General features: G+C 40.6%; 1 pseudogene; it reads left to right on the plus strand.

The window, feature by feature from the left end:
• Window positions 1–10,511: 10,511 nt before the first annotated feature.
• On the plus strand, window positions 10,512–24,731 carry LOC131254961 (uncharacterized membrane protein At3g27390-like; annotated as a pseudogene).
• Window positions 24,732–25,352: the final 621 nt, after the last annotated feature.

The raw sequence follows: 25,352 nt of genomic DNA on the forward strand, positions 1-25,352 counted from the left end.
TCAGGAGGGATTTGTATACATTGCGAGCTTTATATTCCTAGGGAATGAGGCAGGACAAGTTTAATGTGAAATATATTTTAAGGTATATAAGACTTATTAGGTTATTCATATATTTAAAATATTGCCATTGCCAAGATGAGATAACTTATCTCCTTGGGTATTATATATTTTGTGTGGCTGTTGTTGATGGTAATTCTCTACCATGGGATGGTGTTTCCACACATGGATAAGCATGTGCATGCATGCGCATTGACTAAATTGGGGAAGTTAAGCTAAATTTAGCTGTCTGATATTAGCTTCTACCTTCTAATGCTTGTTTTGTCTTTAGATTTGGGAGAACCTAAGGTCCTATTAGGGATGTGATTGATTGCTTTGATTCATAGAAATCCATTCAGCACAAATCCTGGAATCATAAAGAAAACTAAGACCCACATCTCATTTGAGTTAATAGTGAGAGATTTTAGTTTGATTCAAAAATAATATTAATAATCCATAATTTATATAAGGTTGCATTTTGTTAGGCCAAATATCATGAAATTTCATGATATTTAGTAGTAAATGAGTCCAAGTCGATCGGCTTTGATATCACAAAATTTCATGGTGCAAAATATCATGATTTTTTTATTTTATTTTATTTTATTTTATTTTTTGCAATGAATATAGCCTAATCTCAGTAGAGTGCATTGTAAATATAGTTGAACTCTAGATTAAGGTGTCGAAATTGCAGCTCTTCTCTAAATAATAATGGCAAGAAACGGGATAAGAAATGGTGGTAACAAGGTAATTTGGAGGAAAAAGGATCTGCTAAGTTATTTGTGGGTGCTTAAATCTTAGATAGAGCAGGAATTGCCAATAAAAGGGTAAATGGTTAAGAAAATAAGAACATGGTTTGAAGTAGGAGTGGTGATGGGATCTGGGAGTTGCCCCTCTTCTCGAGTCCAAGGGATTATTCATGTGTTGGCTTGGAGCATCTCTTGTACCTCCATCACAGCAATTATTACATTATCTTGATCCCAGGAGTTCAAATTCCAATCATCTTTTTGAAGCATCATGGTAAGAAGTAGCCCAGATTTGTTGGAGAATCATGAAAGCAAACCCAAATTTGAATTAATTATCAAGAGAAAGTCAAACACAAACAAACCACGTAGAGAATACATAAATTTACGTGAAATATCATTGTGCAAAAAGTTGTTGTCGAATGTCTTCAATCTGGCTGGAAGATGGTCTGTCGATGCCATCGACAGACTACTCGATCCCATCGAGCATAAGTCGATGCCATCAACAAACATCTCAATCCCATCAAGAAACTCCTGATTTATTCCAATTACTCCTTGGACAGTTTTTGAAGTGCTACTCAATGCCATCGAGGAAGGCTTCGATCCTATCAAAGGACCTTCGATGGCTATCGATCCCATCGAAAAAAATGCGCAATTTTACAAAATTGCGGGAATTATTTCCTATTCTGGGTGTGATACTATATATATGGGTGTAAATAGGATTAGGGTTAATTTTAAGAAGGGCTAATCATTTATAGGGTTTGGGGATGAGAAAATGAGGGTTATCCAAGCATTGTAAGTGATTTTATCTCTTGTATTTTTTGCTTTCATAGTAATTCGTTGTTGCTTTGTGCCATAGTTTTTTTCCACAATGGATTTTCACTTAAAAATCATGTGCTTTGTGATTGTTTTATGATGCAGAGAGGTCTTGATGAGGTCGAGCACCATCTTCATTGATCAATGTTTACCTTGAATCCACAAGGCGCTCTTGAATTCAAAAGAGATTTCTCAAATCCACGAGAGAAAATAGAATAACTTTTAAGAATTTTACTAATTGAATGATAATTAATTGCTAAAAAATGAGTTTAACATCCTTAAATAAACGTAAAAAAAACTCTAAAAATATAACCAAAGAGTTTTAATCAAATAAGGAAAAAAATTCTGAAAAACTTGTAGATTTCCACCGTCAGTCAACCTCTCATCGACCGATCAAATTGACAGGTCAAAATAACAAAAAAGTGTCCAGAGATTTATTCTAGAAATTTTGTGATTTTCGACCCGTCGACCCATTTTGTCGACCTGTTGAACAATATTTTGACCTGTCTAAAATGGGAAAAATCAACCAACAAGCAATTTAGAATTTCTGGCGAAATTTCGACCTGTCAACCACAAAGGTCGACCGCTTGAACTATGTTGGTTTTGTTTCAATTTTTCCTTAGGCTTCTTCTGGTCCATGTGCATTAGGGACGTGCTTAATCCTCGTCCTACATCAAACCCCTCCACTTGGGGAAAAAAAAAAAAACTTGTCCTCAAGTTTGTCTCCCGATATGTGTTCAACTTCCTCGAGTTTTTCGACGAACTTGGTTCACAATACGTATTCTAGTCTATTACATTGAATGTCCTTAAGATCTCCATGTCCTCTTGAAGATTAAGAAGAAATGTATTATCATTGTTTTTCTTAAGAATCGAAACATAGCCTATATTCTTGTTGATGCTGATTTCTAGTCGTCTCTGCTAGATCATCGTGTGCCTGCAAAACCAAATAACAATGGAGACCCTGACTATAGCAGGGACCCTCTGATGTCAAAGTTAGAACAGATGCTCTGGGTCTAGTAGAACTAAGGTTTTCGTGCCTAGCTTCTATTATACGTGGGGTTCCATTTTATAGCCCTTTGGTGCTAGCTATATATATGGCAATGAATTTGTCATACAGTCACGTATCATGCAAGGGATCATCCCCGGGATATTAGGCGTTATCCTCAACACGATTCTTGGTGAAGATCTTGAGGAATTAATCATTCTTGTACACAAAGAAGATCTCCTGATGGTCGGCTTCTAAGGAGGTCGTGGTCGACAGTCAATGTCGACCTCTAAGTCGGGTTAACTGAGGTCCTACAAACCAAGTTGAATTGTTAATTATGGTCGGAGCCTATCTTAGAAGCCGAGTGGGACATCAGCCAGAGCCGGGGTCATCAGCCCGGCTCTGGCTGATGTCCCACTGATGGTCGGCATCTAAGGATGCACTATTGTTATCATCTTTTTGTCTTGATTACAAAATAAAAAATAAAAAATTCTCAATTTAAAGATGCTTTTGAATCTTTCAAAAGTAAATTTTTCAGATTTATGCATTAGTTTCTTCTTATAATCTTTCCAACTTAGAAGTACCTTAGCGATTATGGCCCCAATGTAGAAGGATTTAGATAGATCAATTTTTAAGACTTTATTTTATTTATAATCACTTACAATTATTGGATCTTGACTAGCAGAGGCTCATCATCTACTATTTGAATTTGAAGTACCTGACACTTCATTCATTCTCTTTCAAACTTGTATTCCAATGCATTTCAAATTTCTTTAATAGAGGTTGTTTGTGTACAGGTCATATAGACGATCAGATGGGGTGTTCAAGATGTGACCATGATAGAACAAGTCGTCTTCTTGTTGTTTGATTCTTGCAGTGATCAATTCTATAGAATTGTTGTCAGTTGCTTCTGAAAATGGTTGTAGGTTCAAGTACAGGATGTAAAAATATATAAATAAATAAAAAATAAATAAATTTAGAGTGGTAAGAAGGAACTTAAGATTATCTTGCCACTTGGTGATGTTTTCATCGTCGAATCCGTCAAGCCTTATTAAATCATGGTTCATCAGCTTGATTAATGCAATACTTTTGGTATCTATGTCAATCACGCTATAAGATTGTTGAAAAAAATAAAACTAAACTTTTGAGAAATGAAAATAATTTTAATAGATTGGCTAGAATCGAGCTTAAGCATGTATTAGATATGCTATCCTTAAAGCATTCGGCCCCTCTCCTTTGAGATTAGAGATCACTTGCAGGTTGGTGATAAATTGCTTACAGGATCGGACAAGCTAGCCTTTTTTGGTCCTGCATGCAGAAATTATGAAGGAACCACCTTAGGAACTTGACTAATGCAATTAGTCTTCTCCAACAAACTCACTAAGTATTCGAACTCAAAAACTCAATGAGTTTGAAAACTTAGTGTTATATAAAAGAAATAGAACTTTTTTCTATAGACAAGATCTGGATTGTGATGTTGATGCATTGGACTTGGAGGGGTCCAATTTTTATAGATGGAGTGGACAATTTCTTCCAAGGCCATCAAAGTTTAGAACGTTGCAAAAGCAGAGATCAGATCGTTTAGATCACTGAATGACTAGCCATTTCAAATCATTGGCATTAACCAGTTTTTAATTCTACACCACCAGCGCCGCTACAACCACACTGCCTGGGCACATGTGTGTGTGTGTGTGTGTTTCTAGTGTTACATGCAACCCAAGCTCTCCCTCTCTCCCTCTTTTCTTCAAGTTAACTATTCAAAAGATAGCTTATAACACTAAAATGTTTTCCATCTCTAAGTGATATGGGGTAAATGAAAAAATTATTTTTTTTCACAATTTTTTAAAAGAATTTTGGAGGAAAAATAATTTTATTTTTGAATTTCAAAATTCAAATGCATTTTTAATTTAATCACCATTATGAGAGAAATTCTCAATAGGTGCGGCCTCTCTCTCTTTCTAGTGTGGAAATGAGAGGTTGTCCACACCTTATATGCATGGGGGCCTATTGAACTCAAATTGAGAGAGAATCTCTCATTTTTAAAGTTTAAAGTTTCTTCCTTTGGCAAGGCTCTTATATCTAGAGTACATGCTATCCAAGCCAACCAAAATGTGGGCCACACCTTGAATATAGTAGATTTCTCAAAAGACATTTTACAATGGTCAAGATTTTTCACCCATCATATGGGCCACAATTATGAAAATAATGGAAATGTGATGTAGAGAGGGTCGCAGACACTTTCATGTTCAAGATGGATCAGAGAAGGCCCGATCAAAGGAAGTTCATCAAGACCGTTAGAATCGTAAAACAGGCATATCTTGCAAATCGGAATGAGTTACTCGGCGTACCATATATGATTTTGAGGTAGGACGAGCTACTTTAGCTGACCAACCCAGCTATGCGAGGTTGCCCATGCCGAATTTGCGAGATTCCATTATATCGACGGCCGAATTCCATGTCTAGCTTTGTTTTTACTATAAATAGTAAGTTTTAGTTTGATTATAACTCTTCATTCGTTGGGCTTTAGGAGTTGTGTCCAATATGAAAAGTTCTTGGAATAATTGGGAGAATAACGTGGTTAAGCCATATAGGACATTTACTATAAAAGTAAATTTACTATTTATAGTAAGTTACGAATTTTAGGGAGTTTTAATTATAGTTTGCTTCTGATTTCTCTCTTATTGCTTGGTATCCTTATTTAAAGGGTTGTGAACTAGTTTATTTGAAAGGAATTAATCAAAATTTGAATTTATTAGAATTTATTTCTATTTTCTTGCTTTTTTTCATCATGGATTCGAGAAGTCTCTGTGAGAAGTCCAGAGAAGCTCTGTGGATTCAGAGAAGTTATCCTTAAGGAAAATGGTGATCGACCTCATCACATTCATGCTGTGTCAATTGGTATCAGTGCGAGGACTCCCCTCGGGCCAATGACAAATAATGAAGGTATGAATAAAAATCTTGTGGACGGTGATCCAGAGATACATTATCTTTCGGAAAGAATGGAAGCTTTCCACCGGGAAAGTCAGTTGACCATGCAAGGGTTGCAAGCAACCCTCAACCGTATTGCGGATGCGCTAAGTCCGCAACGAGCCCTATATGATGCTTAACCACCCATGGTTGCTATATGACACAGTCTCGATTTTTGTTTAGCACTACTAGTGGTGAATCATAGGGTTATACCAGATAATGCGAGTTCTAGCGACGAGGACCTCGATGATGGCTTTGCCCAATGACCAGTCCATGGAGAAAATCGTGTATATCATATTGAAAGATATTATCAAGGTAAGGCCGAACTTCATAGTTTTAATGGATTATTATGTATAGAAGATTTACTCGATGGATTGCTCTCCATGAGGGATATCCAACATCACATAGGCCTTGTCCCTTGGACTAGTTTGCCAAACCACCTTCACTGTCAGGTGAGTCAGAAAGAATTTCAGATCTTAAAGGCAGGAGTGAAAGATCTAATCGGTACTAATTAAGTCAAGGAAAGCATGAGTACATGTATTGTGACAACTCAAGAGCCTAATGCCAAGTACAAGAAAAAAGGCTAATAAACATCGGCATAAAAAATTATCTCAGAATCATGAACAAAGTCCCTTGAGTAACTCGAGGACGAGTTTTTTTCCAAGCGGAGGGGTTTGATGTAGAATGTGTCACAAATACATTCCTAGCATAGTTGGACCAAAAGGTGGACCATAAATTGATCATAACTTTTGATCTGGGTATTGTTACGGCGCACCAAACCGAGTATCATGAACCGAGGCAGCATGAGAACTCGAGTACGAGTTCTTTTGAAGTGGAGGGGACTGATGTAGAGTCGATCACGGACACTTTCATGTTCAAGATGGATCAGAGAAGGCCCGATCAGGGGCAGAAGTCATCAAGACCATCAGAACCTTAAAACAGACATATCTCGCAAACCGGAATGAGTTACTCGACGTACCATATATGATTTTGGGATAGGACGAGCTACTTTAGCCAACTAACCTAGCTATGCCAGGTTACCCACACCGAATTTGCGAGATTCCATTATATCGAGGGTCGAATTCCATGTTTAGTTCCATTTTTACTATAAATAGTAAGCTTTAGTTTGATTATAACTCTTCATCCATTGGGCTTTAGGAGTTGTGTCTAATATGAAAAGTGCTTAGAATAATTAAGAGAATAACGTGGTTAAGCCACATAGGACACTTACTATAAAAGTAAATTTAATATTTATAGTAAGTTACGAATTTTAGGGAGTTTTAGTTATAGTTTACTTCTGATTTCTCTCTTATTGCTTGGTATCCTTATTTAAAGGTTTGTGAACTCGTTTATTTGAAAGGAATCAATCAAATTTCAAATTTATTATAATTTATTTTTATTTTCTTGCTTTCTTTCCTTGTGGATTCGAGAAGTCTCTGTGAGGAGTCCAGAGAAGCTCCACCTCCCTGCGTCAAAATGCAACACATGTTACTCTTTAATGTAATTTGGTCAGCTCTAAATTGCACCAAACCCACAAGGCGGAAGAGTAACTTCGCCTATACCGGCTGTGCATGACTCTTGATACAAGCGAGCAGATTAGGTGTTACCATGATAACACTTTAGTGGCTGTTACCCTTACCTTGTGGCGCCCATATTGAAAATGTGTTGTATATCCGTAAGGGCCATCTGTTTTTTCAGCTTATCTTAGGACATTATCCCAAAAATTATGCAGATCCTAATCTTGGGTGGACTACACAATTGGTAAAAGTAGTGAATAACCATTGAAAGCTTTTTACAGGCAACAAAAGTTTTGGATCAAGCTAATCTTTTTACTTTCCATTCATCCGTTTGACCATTGATGACCTTATCAATAAGTTGGATGGTAAATAAACATTCATGTTGGGTCTTAGAAAGTTTTTAATGGTGGGTGTTCAATCATGACTGTTCCATGTGGTATGCTCTACCTAAGATTTGGATGTGCTTTATTATTATTTTTTTACCTGTCCTCAAATGGACTGAAAAAATGAATGGACAACTCGGACAAACAACACATTAAGGTGGGCCCCACGCTGAGCGTAAGGTAACAACTAATTGGCTCTCTTGATATACATGCACCTATAAACAGTACAATTGGTGTACCAAAATTAAACTTCTTAAAATGTAGAATTCAATTTCATTAATTTATATAAAAATCAGGTTAGTTGAACAATCCTGTCAAAAGTCAAGTTGGTTGAACAATGCTAACATCTTACTTGTGAACACTTATTCATGATACATCTAAGCTTTTAATTTCCTGTAATTTAAACTGTTTATTTGAGTAATTTCTAACTGCTTGTGTATCATCTATTAAAATCTGCAGAGCATATCAATGTATTCCTCAGTTTGAAGAATCCTCAAAGCAATGACAGACACCTTCCTAAATTATCTTTAGTAACAGGGAGTTCATGGTAATTTAAATGCGTTGCTTGGACAAGGATTGTCACATCGATGTATCTCTCAATTTGAAGACTCCTCAAAGTAATGACAGACACCTTCCTAATTTAATTATCTCTAGTGGAGTTCATAGTAATTTAAATACATCCCTTGGACAAGCATTGTCACATCAATCTATTTCTCAGTTTGAACACTCCTCAAAGCAATGATGGATATACCTTTCTAAATTATCTCTAGTAATAAAGAGTTCATAGTAATTAAATGGGTCGCTTGGACAAGCATTGTCACAACAGCAGTGGAATAGTTGTGGCCCACCTAACAGGGTTCGCTCTGATAATGGAGCTCACCCTAATATATGTGTAGTATATTCACACCATTCACCTTTTTTTTCCAGCTCATTTTTAGGGCATAAGGCTGAAAATTATGCATATCCAAATCACAAGCGGATCCCTTGGTAAGAAATAGTGGTGATTAAATGTTTCACCATTAAAAACTTATTAAGCACACCTTAACAACTGTAATATTTATTTTCCATCCAGCCTGTTAGTAAGGTCAAGAAGACCTGAATGCATGCCACCTTATGGCTTAATAGTGGACTCACATGAGTTTCAGTATGAGGTCATGGGTTTGAGCACCCACCCATTGTGGTGTGAGTGCCCAGAGGTGAGTTTAGGGTGTGTGAGTGAAAAAAAAAAAAAAGGGGTAACCAAGTCACGGATAAATGGAAAAACAAATATGAGCTTCATCTAAAACTTTTGTGCTCATAAAAAAGATTTTAATGATCAAAAATATCGAAATAGGATTGCGTCTTTTATCGTATTGAGTAAACTCATTTGGGCCTACCATGAATGTACGTGGGTTATCCATGCCGTCCATCCATTTTTACAGTTCATTTTAGTGTTTGAGCTCAAAATTGAAGTATTACCAAAGCTCAAGTAGACCACACCACAGAAAACAAATAATGTCTTCCACTGTTGAAACCTTGGTAGGGCCCCTAGTGATGTTTATTTGTTGGATGAAGAGAAAACACAAATAACAACTTGATCCAAAACTTATGTGGCCAACAAGAAATTTTCAAGAGTAGAATATCAATTCACACTATTTCCGTGGTGAGGTCCACTTGAGATTTAGATATATTTCATTTTTGGGCTCAAGCCCTCAAATTATCTGTTAAAATGGATGGACAGAGTGGGTTAAATATGTAAATCATTATGAAACTCACAAATTTTACTCAATATGCTAAGCATACTGAGTTACTCTAGTACACAATCGGCTTCTCAAACACCAGGGTTTCATGTGGTGTGGTCAACTTAAGATTTGGAACCGCTTCATTTATAGGATCATTGCCTAAAATACAGCACGGATATATCACTACACGCATCTAGGGTGAAGTTCATTCTCTCTAGGATGTGTGTTTAGTGATGAAGTGAACACAAAAAACTTAGCTACAAAACTTTCATGGCTATGTGAATGTTTCAACGGTAGTCATTGAATCCTCGCTATTTTCTCTTCTCGTGTGGCTTACTCGAGTTTTGGATCCTTTTAGTTTTTGTCATATATCTTAAAATAAAGTCCCGGTGAATGGATTGGATTACTCAAAAACATTACCACCATCTCAGCCGATTTCTCACCAACATTACCGTAATCTCAGCGATGGAACAACCTGTGAAAGGCATTGGCAGGAAATCTGCGTCCAACCCAAAGCTCCTGGTAGCCACCTCGATATCCAAGTAAGATCCTATCCGTCCATCCTTTTTTAAAGATAACTGTACGGTTTCAACATAAAAAATGAGGCAGATCAAACTCAAATTGAGACACATTTCTAGAAACAGTACTCAGGATCCATCTCTCACCATTGAAACCTTATTTAGGCCCACAGAAGTTTCAATGGTCGACGTTTCTGTGACGTGGCCTACTTAAGCTTTGGATCTGCCTTATTTTTAGGCTCACATCTTAAAGTGATACGGAAAGAACGATGGACGGATTAGATTTCACATAGACATCTCTGCACCTCAGAGATTTGAGTTACATGGGCTCCGTGTAATGGGTGTTACACGCATCTCGCGTCACTCAAAAACCGATTACCGAACGGGTAGGGATTTGGTGGATCCCTGACCGTGGGGCTGCCATTAATGTATCCTTTTTTATATCATTCCGTCCATCCGTTTTTTAAGTTCATTTTAGGAGACTGGTCCAAAAACTAAACAGATACAAATCTCAAGTGTACCACACCACAGGAAACAACGGTGATTAAATGCCCACCATTAAAAGTTTCTTAGGATCTGCTGGGAAGGCCACGTAGGCCTGGATGAAGAGAAAATACAAGTATTAGCTTGATCGAAATGTTCTATGGCCCGAAAGAAGTTTATAGTGATCAATCACCCCCTTTTCCTGCGGTGTGGTCCACCTGATATTTGGATTTGTCTTTTTTTTTTTTATAAACATTCCCTGAAATGAGCTGTAAAAAGGGATGGACAGCGTAGATATACAACAAACATATCTAGGTGGGCCCCATAGTCAGGGATCCGGGTCCCATCCTCACCCAGCTGCCGAGTACGGGATCTGTCTTCTTCTCGACGCTCTTTGCATGAGATTCCTGAAAAGCTCGCTATCTGATCGACACGTGGCAGATACAACCATCATCTCCTGCTGCGTAACCGCCTTTTCTTCTTTGATTTCTTCTGTTTTCAATTTAATTTCTTTTGCCCTCTCTTCAAAACACTTCTGCTCTGTTTCCAATATTACCCCTTTTATTTCGCGCTATTTACATTTTAAATTTGGGTCTTTGATTTCCCTTTCTGCCCTTAGCATCTGATGGAGGTTCCTGTTGGGTTTCTGGCAACGCCATGGAGCTTTATGTCTTTTCTGCCCTTCTTCTTTCTACTCTTGATTCTCGGCCTACTGAAAGGTAAGCAGGCAAGCTCGTCTGAATTTGGTCCATTGCGTCTGATCAGGAAGTGGCGTTCGCCTCCCAATGTTCGATCAGTAGCTGGTGCGGAGGTGGATCTGGACCGTCCGACAATAGGGTCGATCCGTTAGTTTCTCCTGTCGAGTTCAGATGGACAGTACAAAATCGGGCCTCATCCATCATATATCCACCATCTCATGCCACGTAACCGCCTTTTCTTCTTTCTTCTGTTTCAATTTAATTTCTTTTGCCCTCTCTTCATAACACTTCTCCTCTGTTTCCAATAGTACCCCTTTTATTTCGCGCTATTTACATTTTAAATTTGGGTGTTTGTTTTCCCTTTCCACCCTCAGCACCTGATGGAGGTTCCTGTTGGGTTTCTGGCAACTCTATGGAGCTTTATGTCTTTTCTGCCCTTCTTCTTTCTGCTCTTGATTCTCGGCCTTCTCATAGGTAAGAAAGCAAGCTCGTCTGAATTTGGTCCATCGCGTCTGGTCAGGAAGTGACGTTCGTTGCCCAATGTTCGATGAGTAGCTGGTGCGGAGGTGGATCCGGACCGTCCGACAATAGGGTCGATCCGTTAGTTTCTCCTATCGAGTCCATTTTCATCTCGACTGCCCATTTGAATCCGACAATCGATATGGATCTAATCTTCCGATCCCTCTGATTTGGGTCATTCATGAGAAGGATCACCAAATGGACGGTCCAGATCCACTACTTCATATGCCAGCTGTCAGGTATGAGAAGGATCACCATTTCAAGCCTTTTAAATTTAAAGGACTAGTTGTGGGGCCCACCTTCTTACTTGCAGTTGACGCATGGAGCCAGCCCAATCAAGCAAATGGCCCTGATTAAAGGCATGATCAATGAATGGGCCCAAACTCACCTCTCCAGAAACATGTAGCTTAAGGCCACAGGCTGGCCCAGCAAATCTAACCATGCATTGGGTGGGCCCCCCCTTGTAGATGAACCAACCAAAATTTCAGGCGGGCCACTCGTGTATGTGGGCATTTGGCTTTTTGTTTTGAACTGTTACACGTGGCCCGAATGATGATTTGGTTGGACTGATTTTGGGCCAGCTCATCTACACGAAGGACCCCACCTAATGCATGGCTTTAATGTGTCCCACCCATGTGCTAGGCATTAGGCCAAGAGGTGTGTACGCGTAGCTAAACCTTTTGAGTGAGAAATGTGTCAAAGACTAACCAACACAAGTAGAGCTATACATGAACCGAGTTAACTGAACTCGGTTAACTCACTCAACTCGACTTGGAAAAGCTCAACTCGACTCAGCTCGAAACTGGGCTCGAGCCGAGTTGAGCTAATTTTTTGAGCTCGAAAAAGTTTCCGAGCCAAGTCCAAGCTAGACTTGACTTTGACTCGGTTCGAATCAATTCGACTCGAATTGGATTCACTTATTATAAATATTTGGTAAATATTTATATATTTAAATAAATTATTTTATAATATTATATATATAAAACCCTAAAACCTAAACTCTAACTCAGCTCGCAGACTCAAACTCAAACTCGACTCGAAAGATCGAGCTCAAGCTTTGCTCAAGTTGGCTCGATTTGCTGACCGATCCAAGCCGAGCTGGCCATTTAAACTCGAGGACTGAGTTGAGTTTGAGCTGGGATAGCTTGTTGGCCAAGCTGGGCCAAGCTCAACTCGGTTTGGCTTGTTTACAGCTCTAAACACAGGTCCTACACATGCCAGGTCAGCCCAATCATGGTTTGTACCGTCCATAAATAGGCATGGACCTGTCCCATGATGGGCCTCCATAGAAACATTGGTCCTACCCATTTAATAGGTGGGCCTAGATCCATCTCATAGTGTAGAGATGAGGAGGAGCCTAGCCAATTGATGTATAGGCCCGGAAATCTAATAGGCCTTCGAAAGTGGTTGTATGCTCCATCATTTCGCATACCTGGTCACCTGTCTAACAATCCGCATCATGCATACATTGGGGCCCACATGGTTTGAGCATTGAATATGCTCACAAACTGAACAATCTTATTCATAAATATGTTATGAAAACTACAGGTTAAAAGCATCAATCCCACTTAATGGGGAGATGGTCCATCACCAGAGTGGTTAGGGTTGTTCAATCAATCTAATTTTCTTTTAGGGGGCATTTCGATCATAAGTTACTTACGATAAGCTACTTATGCCTTAAGTAACTTATCTTGATTTTTACTTATTAAATTGAAGGAATTAAGTAACTTTAAATAATAATAAAAATTACATATAATTGATCATAAACCAAACTTACATATCTTAAATAAGTTACTTATCTACTACTGGTAGTAGAAAAAGTAACTTATTTGGTGGATTCCAAACGGGCCCTTAGTGGCCCATCCATGATGAGGTCTACAAGATGGATAGTTTGGATCACTATTCATATGGTCAGTAGCAAGGGGCTTTAACCATTTTTCACACTACTTATATAGTAGAGGTGATGTACATAGTGTGTAATGTTGTTGAAAGGATTCTAAAGAAAGCTAGAGTCAAATAGAATTGTGAGATCTCTGCAATGTTCTCGAGTCCTCTAGTTGATCTTTCTAAGGATGATAGTGTAGAATTATCCAGAAGGTTTCTAGATTATTCTTGGCTATGGTATCAGTGCCACATTGGGCATGGCAAGAACTACAGTGATGGGACATGCAGGACCTTGCGATAGCCATGGAAGTGGCAGAGCGATTGATGGAGTTTACAAGTAGTGACTCATCAGAGCTATTATTTTCAACAGGTGACTAAGGCAAGGGTCAAATATAGCATGGATAGATGAGACTTACCCAAGCCATGAGGTTAAATTCTTTCTCTACAATTGGCCTCATTGGGCAAGGGATTTCTGAAAAGACAAGTTCTCAATGCTCTTGCAATGAAGCCAATTAAAGAAGAGGATCGAGAAAATAAGATTTAGTGTATGCAACTCCTCAATGCTATGGAAGGCAAGATCCAAGAGCCAGGAGGAAAGTTGGAGTAGCTTCATTTGTGACAGCGATCAATGGGCAAAGTGCTACCAACATAACAAACCTTTGAACTCGGTCCAAGTCGAGGAGGAAGAAGAGGAACTGCGAATTAGGTTCTTAAATGTTTTGCAAGGATGAGCGAAGAAAGCCAAGCCACTTGGATGGGAGTTAGTGTATTATACACATCAACTTGAAGCGTAGATATGAGGGCAAACATGACTACCAAGATGGTTGGGTTTGATGTTGGTGCAGGACTCAAGCAAGAGAAAGGTGGTCAATTCAAAATCCAAACCTGTTCAAGGCATGGGTAAGGATGTGGAGCTACGCATTGAAGGGTGTGTTGGCAAGACGAGTCTCTTTGCTATTTCACTAGATGATTTTAAGGTCGTCTTGGGGCACGGATTTCTTAAGCAAGGAAAAGGTGGTTCCAATGTCCTTCCTTGGGATAATATGCATCGTGGAAGGGCATCTGTAAATGATACCGATGGTGCAAAGAAGGAGGCCAAGGTTCAGCTGATTTGTTGATCTTAGCCTTACAACTAAGGGTGACAAGAAAGAAAAAACAACACATTGTGATAGTTCAAGAAACCAACTCACAGGATCATTGTCAAGAGGTTGGTGAGGGCATTAAGGCAATAGGTAGGTGTGGTTTTCACAAATCGGTCATTCATAAGAGGCTTTTCAAGGGAAAGCCATTTTCAGCACTAGCACACTAAAGCAGCATGCATAGTGTTGTGTTGAGGATTCTAAAGAAGGCTAGAGTCTTGTGAATTTGTGCAGAGGATTCTAGAGATCTCTAGAATACTTGAGATTTCTTTAGGGGGTCTTTGTAGGGAGATAGTTTAGAAACATTGGCCATTAGATGATCATCATATGGCATCATCTTAACCATGCATGTATAGTAGTTGAAGGTTCTTAGGTCGACATAAAGAAGAGAGGCCATCACTTGTAACCTCAAAACCTCAAGATCCTCAAAAGTTGTAAGCTCTTGAGTTCTTAGTGAAGTACAAAATATTCTATTCAACTCTTGTTTTCATGGTTAAAAGAGGTGACTTTGACCAACTCATCCCATCTTAAGTTGTATTTGGACTTGGCGGAGTTTGGGGTGACTCATGGTCTCAAACCGGATTGGGTCCGACCAATTCTGAATTGACTCAAACGAGTCACAGAAGGCTTGTCTAGGTCTTAAAACCATGCTTGTGTCTCTCTTGCATACCTAGTGGGGTTTGACACACAACACTTGGTGTTTGCACTTTGGCAATAGGCTGGTGTTTGCACTTTGGCAATAGGCTGACTCATCCATGACGGGACCGTGAGTTTGCATAGTCTACACTTGAGGAAGCACTTGGGCCTTGGAAGAATGGATACAATGTTTGAACAAATTACAATGTAACAAAGCTCATCATGAAGCATAGAGCTGGCAACGGGTGGGCCTGGGTTGTCCAAAATGCCAAGCTTGAGTAGATCCAGCAGGTTGCGTCCAGCCCCGAGTAGTTCAAAAATATGAGGCCTGCCACCCCTAGTGAAGCTACATTTTCTGACCTGTATTCAGTTACAGGGTAGAGGGCACTCTCATGGACCTGCCAGAAAATACCTTGTATGACCAACCTCCTCACTGCCAGTTCTGTTGGTAGTAGATCTCAGCAAGCAAAGAGCAATGGCCCCCCTGTTTGTAGTAGGATGCAACAGAACAATGGCCTGGATTATAGAACTGTCGATGCCAATCATCGAGAGCGAAAAAATCCTATGCCAGCCACATATCTTATAATTCTGAGTTAGAAGACAGGCATCCTATTAGCTAAGGACCCAAGCCATGTCCATCCCATTCTGCCATAAAAGGAAATGGGCGTGGGTGGCTCCTACAGAAACACTACCACAAGATAGGCCAGGCCAACAGGACCACCCGATTACTTATCATCCCTAAGAAGTCAAATCACCCCTGACTTGTGGACCTCTACATTCAACCCAAGGCGGGCCAAAGCTTATTTAATCCTTTTTATGCACCATTTATAATGCAGGGGCATTTTCACACCGGGCTCAGGTGGAGTGGCCTGTGGGATGCAAGGGCATACTTGGGGTGGGTGGCCCGTGTGAAGTGGGTGGCTCATGTGAAGCGGAACCTATGTGAAGTGGGGCCCACGAGGGGGTTTTGGCCGAGGTCCTAACCCATGGGATGTGGGGCCTAGGCTATTAGATAAAGGGATTGATTCGCCATGCTCTATCAGTTCGAGCTTTTTGAGCAAGTGTAAATTGTCCTGCATCAATTTAGTGGTAAACAATTAACCAGTAGTCTTTCCTAAGCAATCAACAATCTCCAGATTAGTGAGAATTGTTGTTAGATTGTCATTTCAATGGGAGCAACTGCTATTTCATGATCAAATGAAGATTGAAGATTGTATTTGAACATGAATGGTATGTTAATATGAACATTTAGATTGATTATTTACTGAAATTCCAGAATTTTATTGTTAGCAGTTGATGCACGCATTCATGTGTGAGCCCATCTATGTAGTTATAGCTATGGACATATCTTTGCAAGCATGCCTGGATGAAAGCATATATGGATGTATGTTGGTAGGTATCTACATATAGTAAATGCTCTGTTTCTAATATTTATTTCTTTTGCAGCGGCGATTATCAGCCCATTTGCAATAGTTATGATTGTCGTCGGAAACTCTTCTGTAATCTTGGGGCTGTGGCCTGCACATTTCATCTGGACTTATTACTGTGTAGCAAAGTATGCTGTTTTACTACGGAACAGATTAGCTTTTACGAGGCCGGATAGTTCCTATTCGTTTATCATGGGGAAATTCCCAGTGCAGAACTTAGTTTGTAGAATTAAGCCCATGGTTCGTCTATCCAAGCCATTGATCTGACAACCCACATGGACCTTTTCCAAACAATCCCCTGAAATAATCTGGTATAACCTTCCCATTAATGCCATGCAAATACATGATTAAAAAGGAATGCATGAAGAAGCTGCATTAAATGGAGGAAGACCAAAGATTTGATTATGGTCCTCCATGATGAGTTCCATCAGATCAATGGCTTCGATGGACTAACCATGGGCCCCACATCTACAAACTGAGTTTCCAACATGGAACTTCCCTATGCAAAACAAATAGGAAACTTGGCCTCAGCTTTACATTGAAGGAATGATTGAATGTTTTCTCTGCATGTCAATGATTCTGTATGAGATATGCCATCATATTCAGTACTTGATCATGGACTCCACATAACATTGCTCGACTTGCTTGTAATCTTTTTTTGTTCATGATGAGAGGGATTGTATGATGGTATGTTGCAAGATCATGGCATGCCCATCTTTCAGTTAACTAATTGGTCGGTCTGATTAATCCCACAAGGTATTTGGTCATGCCCCAATTTTTTCCCATCTCAACTGATCTTAGCCATCCAATTGAAATGGGTACCTAAGGATCGAATTTTAGTTGGTTTAAGCATTGTAGCATTAACTGCTATTCTGTTATTCTTATTTGATCCTTCCATGCCTAATGGCAGAACAGAGAGGCTTGGACTAGTATTGAAGACCTTGGTATTGCTATTCCTGCCCGTGCCATTACTTTTGCGGCCAGTTATCGGCATTGCTGGAAGCCTTCTAGTTGGAATAGGATATGGAATTTTTGCTCCATTGATTGCAACTTTCGTGGCGGTTGGTGAACATGTCATAGACAAGCTTTTCCATTATTTTGTTGTGAGCTCTCTTCGAATCCGTTTACAAAGACTACTCATCATTCACAGTTGTATGGTTTCTTTATAATCCGATCCCATTATTTCAACCTGGCAGTCTATAATTTCATGTGGATTTCAGGACGGTTGCTGGAGTACAATACTGGGAAGTTGTACGGTAGTGCATGATTTCACGGATTTTTGCTTCCACTCCTACTTCTCATATATGGATGAATTGAGTGAGAAAGTGGCTGTAGACGAGGCGCCCTTCGACATCAAGTAAGGAATGCGGTTAAAACATATTTATAAAATCTGTAGTTGTCCTAAGTCTGCTAGACTTGCTCAAACTTCAAGTCAAATCTCCATGCATAATTTGTTTGACAATTTTAACAGAAAAGTGTGGGATTATTTTTCCACTTATGTTTTTAACTGGAACTTTGCTACGTCCACATGCATGTGCAATAAAGCTCCTGTACACACCACAAACGTGCCAGCATGGCACAATAGGTCCGAGACCAATACATCCATCAGAATGGCACCACTATATTGATGCCATAGCCCAAGGATCAGGTTGATTTGGTCAGGTAGAAAACAGTTTGCAAAAACAAATGTACGGCTCCTGAAAATGTGGCTGAAGTTTTCTAACCAATTCACCTGTTTCCAGTATCGGGGCCCACATGTTTAGTGGACCAGATCTAGTACTATTGGGAAAACATGTAGAAGATTGGACCAACCTGATGGATGGATTGGATCTCTCACCTATGCTCCATGCTGGCATGTGTGTGGCATGTACATGAGCTCTACTGCACACACCTGTGGGCAAAGCAGAGCTCTTTCAATCAATAGCAGTGTAAGGTATTCTTCTGACTATTTTTGTACGGAGTACTTAATCATGCTTAGCATTCTCTCAGTTTTTCTATATTATTGATTTACTTCAGAATGTTATTTGAATATTTACTCGATCCAACTGAGTTTTCAATTTAACCTAACCAAGTAGGAAATCGAGTCAAATTGGGTATTCTAGGATTTTGAATATTGCTTAAAGAAATACACAGTTATCTGGTTTCCCATCAATCATTGTAAATGCCAATTCACTGTATTGAGATTCAGCAAATGACTTGCTACCACCAATGTATTGTTCAGGGAAATCTGTTGATTACATGTGTGTGCTTCTTTGGAAGGTTATCCATGCTACCGAGTTGTTTCCTTGTCAGCCTACTCGCTGTGGCTGTAGATGTGCCAATGATCACTGCCATAGCACTGTGGAAAAGCCCTTACATGCTTTTGAAAGGATGGCGACGGCTATTTCAAGACTTGATCGGAGGAGAAGGCCCTTTCTTGGAGACAGTTTGTGTACCGTTTGCGGGTCTTGCTATCATTTTATGGCCATTAGCAGTGATTTGAGGGGTGGTCTGTGCTTTCATATGCAGCTTCTTTCTGGCCTGTTATGGTGGAGTTGTTGTCCATCAGGTTCGTATGCATTTAGCCTGCTTGGCAATCGACTTTAATAACCAAGTACTTGTATACACCGGCCCAACTGAATGACTGATGTCTTGAGGGAGAGTAGGATTAGGGCACAACTTGGGTGGGTTGGGTCACATTGAGGGTCAACCGGAACCCAACCTGACCTCAAGAGGACCACCCAAATTCAATCTGAGATGCCCAACCCAAAATCCCCTACACTTGATGAAATCCAACCCACCCCACCCCAAAATACATGTGATTATTCCCAACCCCACCCAAATTTGCTCAACTCTAACCCAACCGGAATTCAAATTGGGTTGGGGTTTTTTAACCCATACCCAACCCAAGGATTTCGATAACCCAACCCAACCTAACCTGAAATTGGGTTAGTTTAGTCAGGTCTGGTTGACTCTAACCAAGTTGCAGCCCTTAGGATGATTAGTCAATCACATTTCTCATCACTTTATATCAAATATGAAGTTGGGTATGTTATGCCATTTAGGAATGCTCATGTTTTCATGAAATTCATTGTTTTCCAGGAAAACTCTCTTAGGATGGGACTCGCCTACATCGTATTGATTATTTCAATCTTTGACGAATCCTCAAATGATTTGCTCTATTTGAGGGAAGGGTCCTGTTTTCTGAGGTATTATCTGAGGTTTTATCTTGTTTAATATTGCTTCAATGCTCATGATCAGTTTCATTTCTATCATGGGCAAAAATCTTCCTCTTGCAGAGTTTCCCGACACTTGAAGATTAATAGTTTCTATTGCTACCTACTCGAGGGAGATCAGCTGTTTTATTGATGGGACTGTCATTGGTGTCTGTGGGCACACTTGCCAATGGGGGCACATGTGTACGAGATCCGGGCTGTTAGTCTAGGTGGCCACCCTGGCCTAAAAATTCAAATATTGACCAATGGACCAGCTGATCGTTGGTGCTTGCTGACTTGTGGGCCGCTGCATCCACGGTGTGGAGTCCACCTGATGATCAGCCTCAATGTCACTCGTGTGCCCACAAGTTCCAATCTTACGTGTGCGCCCCATTCACATTTTCTATACTTGTGCATGAAAAAGTATACAAGCCCTCTTATTTCATCCGAGTGTTTGGATGCTGACTCATGAGGCTTATGACAGCCAGGCCTGTATACCGTAAAAGAACTGAAGCTTATCGCGGAACAGTTAAAACCCATACAAGTAAGAAACACATACACGGAGTCTCCGTGTTGCTAATTTTCTTCTTAGAGAAATGCTGCAATGGCATGTCACTACAACAAAATCGGGCAGTGATGGTGCTTGGGGCTAACCTTTGCCGGAACCGGCCACCGGCAAAGGGTCCCTATATAAACAAAACTCTGAAGACTTAAATCTCATTTGCGACCCATGCCTCTGCCCACCCCTGACTCTCTCTCTCTCTCTCTCTCTCTCTCTCTCTCTCTCTCTCTCTCTCTCTCTCTCTCTCTTAAAAATCAGAAAACCCTAACGCCCCTCCCCCACACAAAATCCTGATCTCTCTCTCTCTCTCTCGGCTGTAGCCCCTGTTTTCCTTCTGCCTCCGTTTTCTTGAGAAGATAAGAGAGATCCTCCACATCCAGGGCGGGCAATGTGGCAATCAGATCGGGGCCTTCTTGGAGATGATCTGCGACGAGCATGGCGTGGACCCCATTGACATGTACAGCGGCGACTCCGATCTCCTCTCCCACTTTGTCTCTGTCTGCGCCTCCCTCTGCAAAATGCCATATGCTTACCTCCTCTTCCTCCAAACCCAAAACCCGAATATCCTCCTCTTCAATTCCATGATCAAGGGATACTCTGTCTGTGGGCCTTCCAAAGAATCTGTCCATCTATATTCTCTCATGAAGAACCGTGGCATCTGGCCTGACCAATTTACCTTCGCTCCCTTGCTTAAATCCTGTTCAGATCTTTCTGACCTTGGTCTCAGCTGTGGGGTCCACATTGAGACCCTCACTTCTGGGTTTGAAATGCATAACTTTGTTCAAATCAGACTCATTGAACTATACACAAGTTGTGGGAAGATGGATGATGCACAATGCTTGTTTGAAGAAATGCCGAGAAGAGAGGTGGTGGGAATCTCATGATTCGTGGGTTTTGCAAGACAGGGGGCGTTGAAAGTGGCATTTGTTTCTTTCGGGAAATGAGTGAACGGAGTATTGTTTCTTGGAAGTCTATGATTGCAGGGTTTGCTCAAGCAGGCAGGGATAGTGATGCTCTGGAGCTTTTCCGGGAGATGTTGTATGCATGTTTGGAATTTTAAATTCTAATTATATTCTTTGAGAAATTTTACATTGTCGAATAGGAAGGAAGGTTAGGACAACTTGGGGAATGTTTGGAAACATTATCTTCAAGTTCAAACACCTCTAGAACTGCTGGAGACTCTAGTTCAATGCTGGAGGTTGCAGAGAAGATGATCCTGGAGGATATAGAGAAGGAGAAGAATATGCCAATCAGTTAGGAGCCCTTTCTTGTGCAAGAACCGCATGGCCACAAACTTCAGATGTGGGATGTGGCCTGGATCATTCTCTAATGATTTTCTATAAATATTTACTGGTATATTGCTGTTTGATACTCACAACAGACTACTATTTTGTTTGATGATGTTGGAATATTAGTAAAGGCATTGATGTCAAAACCCAACCTGATTGATTTGCTCACCCTCCATTTTCCATTTTGGTTATTATAAAGAGTACATTTGTGGTAATCTTTCAAGACCCAAAATTGAAAATATGGTGCAGCTAAATCAATTGGAGCAGGCATTAATAGCGACTCCCCTGGTTAATCCAATAAACTGCAATTGATTGCTTTCTTTCAACTCAAAAGGAATGCCATAAATTTGTAGTAGCTGCATGAATCCCTACTTTTAAGGTGCTGGCCCACTTCAACCACACATGGTCTCACTACCTTTCGTTGCAATTCATGCTTTCTTTCATTTCTGGTAATTAAGTCACATATATTCAACTCCTAGAACTGTATGAGACTTGGCCCATTATGTCCATATGCCATACCATTGTAGCATAATGCCTATGTTACATTGCAACTTGCAACCAACCATGATTTTCCATGAAGTGTATGAATCATGTACGCATGACACTTGTTTACAGTGATCCAGATCATTGAGTTAGTCAGCTACTAAGTGGATGGTCCATGGCCCAAAGCTCCAAGGCAATGTCGATAATAGCCATTTGTCAGTGTCCTAAAAAGTAAAAACGTTAACTAAAAAAGAAGTCCTAAATTCAGCAGGCTACACAACAATCAGGTGGTCAGAGTTGCACAGTTGCTGCAATTTTGGCAATGGCCCATCCATGCAGTACTGATCACCATACATGCTTTTCGTTAAGATTGCATGGTATTAGCATTTCTCTTAACCTAAAAAATGTAAGCTTGCTGAGTGTTAATCTATTGCCATTCAGACATGGGATTGGCTCTTTCGATCTTGTGAGATGAACGGTTGGAAGCTACTCCGTGATGGTCTCATAGATGTGGCTGACATAGAGGATTGCATTATCAAGGGAAAATGCAAGAAACTGATCATCAAGCTTCTGGCCTATTGCATTCTTCAGTGTCTTCTTAGATCAGCACAATCTGAATCGCCTGGATTGCTCATCGGTATGTCTTTCTTCCAACTTGGGCTGTTTATTTCAGTTCATTATCTGAACCATGCAATGGAAGACACCACAATGTCAATGACCTGGCTGAAAAATCTGGCTGCCTGCTCATCAGTAGAGGCACACCCACATGTGCATATGAGCTGTTACTTCAGCCAAGGAAGGGACATTCCACCTCAAAAAAAAAAAAAAAAAAAAGAAAAAAGAAAAAAGAAAAGAAAAGAAAGGCCCGAGTTGTGTAGTTCACCTGAGCCATGCATCAGGTGCGCACCATTACATAGATGACCTCACCAAAAAAAAAAGACAGGTCCATTCATCACATGAGCCATGCATATATGTTGAACATGGACTGTCAGTGAACTTTCTAATGCGTTCACGTTCTTCAGACATGCATGGCTCACCTAAGGAGTTGGCTACCCTGGTTTTCAAGCCATCTGGATGGCAGGGCTCACACCTGATGCTCAGCTTGAACAAAAGGTATTCGATTACGGTAATGGCCACACATGTATGTTGAATGTGAGCTGTTGGTGAACTTTCTATTGTGTCCATATTCTTCATACATGTCAGTTATTAGCCCATAATGGCCATTACATGCCTGTTATAGGCCAGCTTTTCCAGATCGGTCATTGCAGCCCTATATTGTGTAACGAGTCCAACTGTTACCATTACGCAACAGCCATTGCAACCTTCATATAACCATTTTTTAATACCTTGCTTGAATGTCCCGAACATGTGCTATGCCGACACGTGCAGAGAAGCTCTTGCTTTTGTCTAACAATGGATCTAATTGAAAATTTCAGCTGATGATGTAGAGTTGACAAAATCTAACTGGCCCAAGGATAAAGTGTTTGAGTGGTTTCTCGGTCCGTTACTTATCATGAAGGAGCAGATCAAACGGCTCGAATTGGATGAGAGCGAAGAGGACTACTTGTGCAAGTTGATTATGAGTAGCAACAATGAGAAACCACAGGACTGGAATGACAGTGGATTTCCATCTGATGACAGCATCCGGTGAGCTCAATTGCAGGCCATAATTCGAAGGTATGTTGAACAGTATGAAGTGAAATTCAAGAGGATGGTAGTGCAAAGAAGTTCAGCTCCTAAATAAGATACAGTGATCATTCTTCAACTTGCCGCTGACTAGAGAGTTGGGTAACACAACGCAGCTCCATTTCATCAGATGGGGCCACTGTTTGTGCATCGACCAAAGAATGAGGCTGGTGTGGGCCACAAGTATTAGAAAGATGGACAGTCATAAAATGGTGAATGGTAACTGAATGCGACCTCACTTGGTGGTCATGGCTCCACATAGGCCACAAATATGAGAAAATGAACAGTTATAAACGGCCAACAGTATGCGTTGGGTGTGTCTGTGCAGCACTTCTTGATGACCAGACCCAGATCACTTGATAGAAACAGAACAAACAAGGTGGGCCATGCATGGATCTCATACACATGCGAAGATGCGATTGAGAGATATACTGCAAACTTGTTTGTTGGTTGATTTCCACAAACCAGAACCGCCCATATTTTCTCAAATGCATCTTTTCATTTTGATCCAATCTTCAAGAATGCGGCGATATTAAGAATATGGCATTTCAAGAACCTTGGACTTTCAAAACCTGATACTTCCAAGAATCGTATTAAAGTTTCAGATGTTGGTATTCCCTAGTGTGCATGCTATCATCATTTAAGGATGCATGTGTTCATGTGCAAGATTTTCCTTTGTAGGTTACGGGGGATTGTCAGTTCCATGTCCTGAATGCCGACGTTTAGGCCGGTTCAGGAACCTGGTGAAGGTGTTGTATCTGGATGCGATAGAAAGTGGGGCCTTAAGCTCTGATGGAGGGAGCTCTAAATACAGACGCAAGACAGGTGGATCAGTGGGCCGTGGAGGTAAACATGACGTGGAGGCAGGCTCTAGGTCTGAAGGAAATACCATTCGATCGATCAACAGTCCAAATAGTCCAGACGAAGAGATGGCAGGAACCAACGGTGCGGATTGACTGGAACGACCATTCAATGGTGGTGACATTGTCTAAGACCTGATTGGTCTTGTCACGAGGGAGCTCCAATCATGATACTTGGGCATTGCTCAATTCAACACAATGCTATCAATACTATATAAGTTGGTGATGGGTATTCAATATCCAGGCATGAAAGAGTCACTAGCAGAACTGTAACGAGAGAATGGAGGAAACCGGGTGACCTTAGCAGACCGTTGCCCCTCATTCTTCTCCACCCCCAAATCTCTCAATTTTCGCAGGCAACCTAACCTTCGATACCTCGGCGGAAGACCTTCACCGGATTTTTGGGAGGTACGGGGAGATCTCCGAAACTTTCATCCCTAGGTATAGGATTTCCAACCGATCCCAGGGTTTTGGCTTCGTCAGATTCCATTATGAGCAAGATGCCCTTAATGCAATTAGATGCCTTAATGGCAGGAGGATAGATGGCCGGATTGTCTCCATGCATATGCTAAAATCCCAAGGAAAGGGGTTGCAACATCTCCAATCCCCAATCCCCCTCCATTGGTGTAGAGAGAGATCACTGCCCCCTCGTTGAGAACTTACCTAGAGACTGCTAATCCACGTCCTCAGCCCCTTGCCCAGGCCCCTGTTCTTAGCAATGAGAATCCGCAAGTTAGAAGACAAGCTATGGTAGACCGATTTTCGGTGACGGCTAATCCCAGAGAGATAGTGAGGCTTCATGCTACCCT

Source organism: Magnolia sinica, chromosome 9 (genome assembly GCF_029962835.1).
Source record: "Magnolia sinica isolate HGM2019 chromosome 9, MsV1, whole genome shotgun sequence".
Taxonomy (NCBI): Eukaryota; Viridiplantae; Streptophyta; class Magnoliopsida; order Magnoliales; family Magnoliaceae; genus Magnolia; species Magnolia sinica.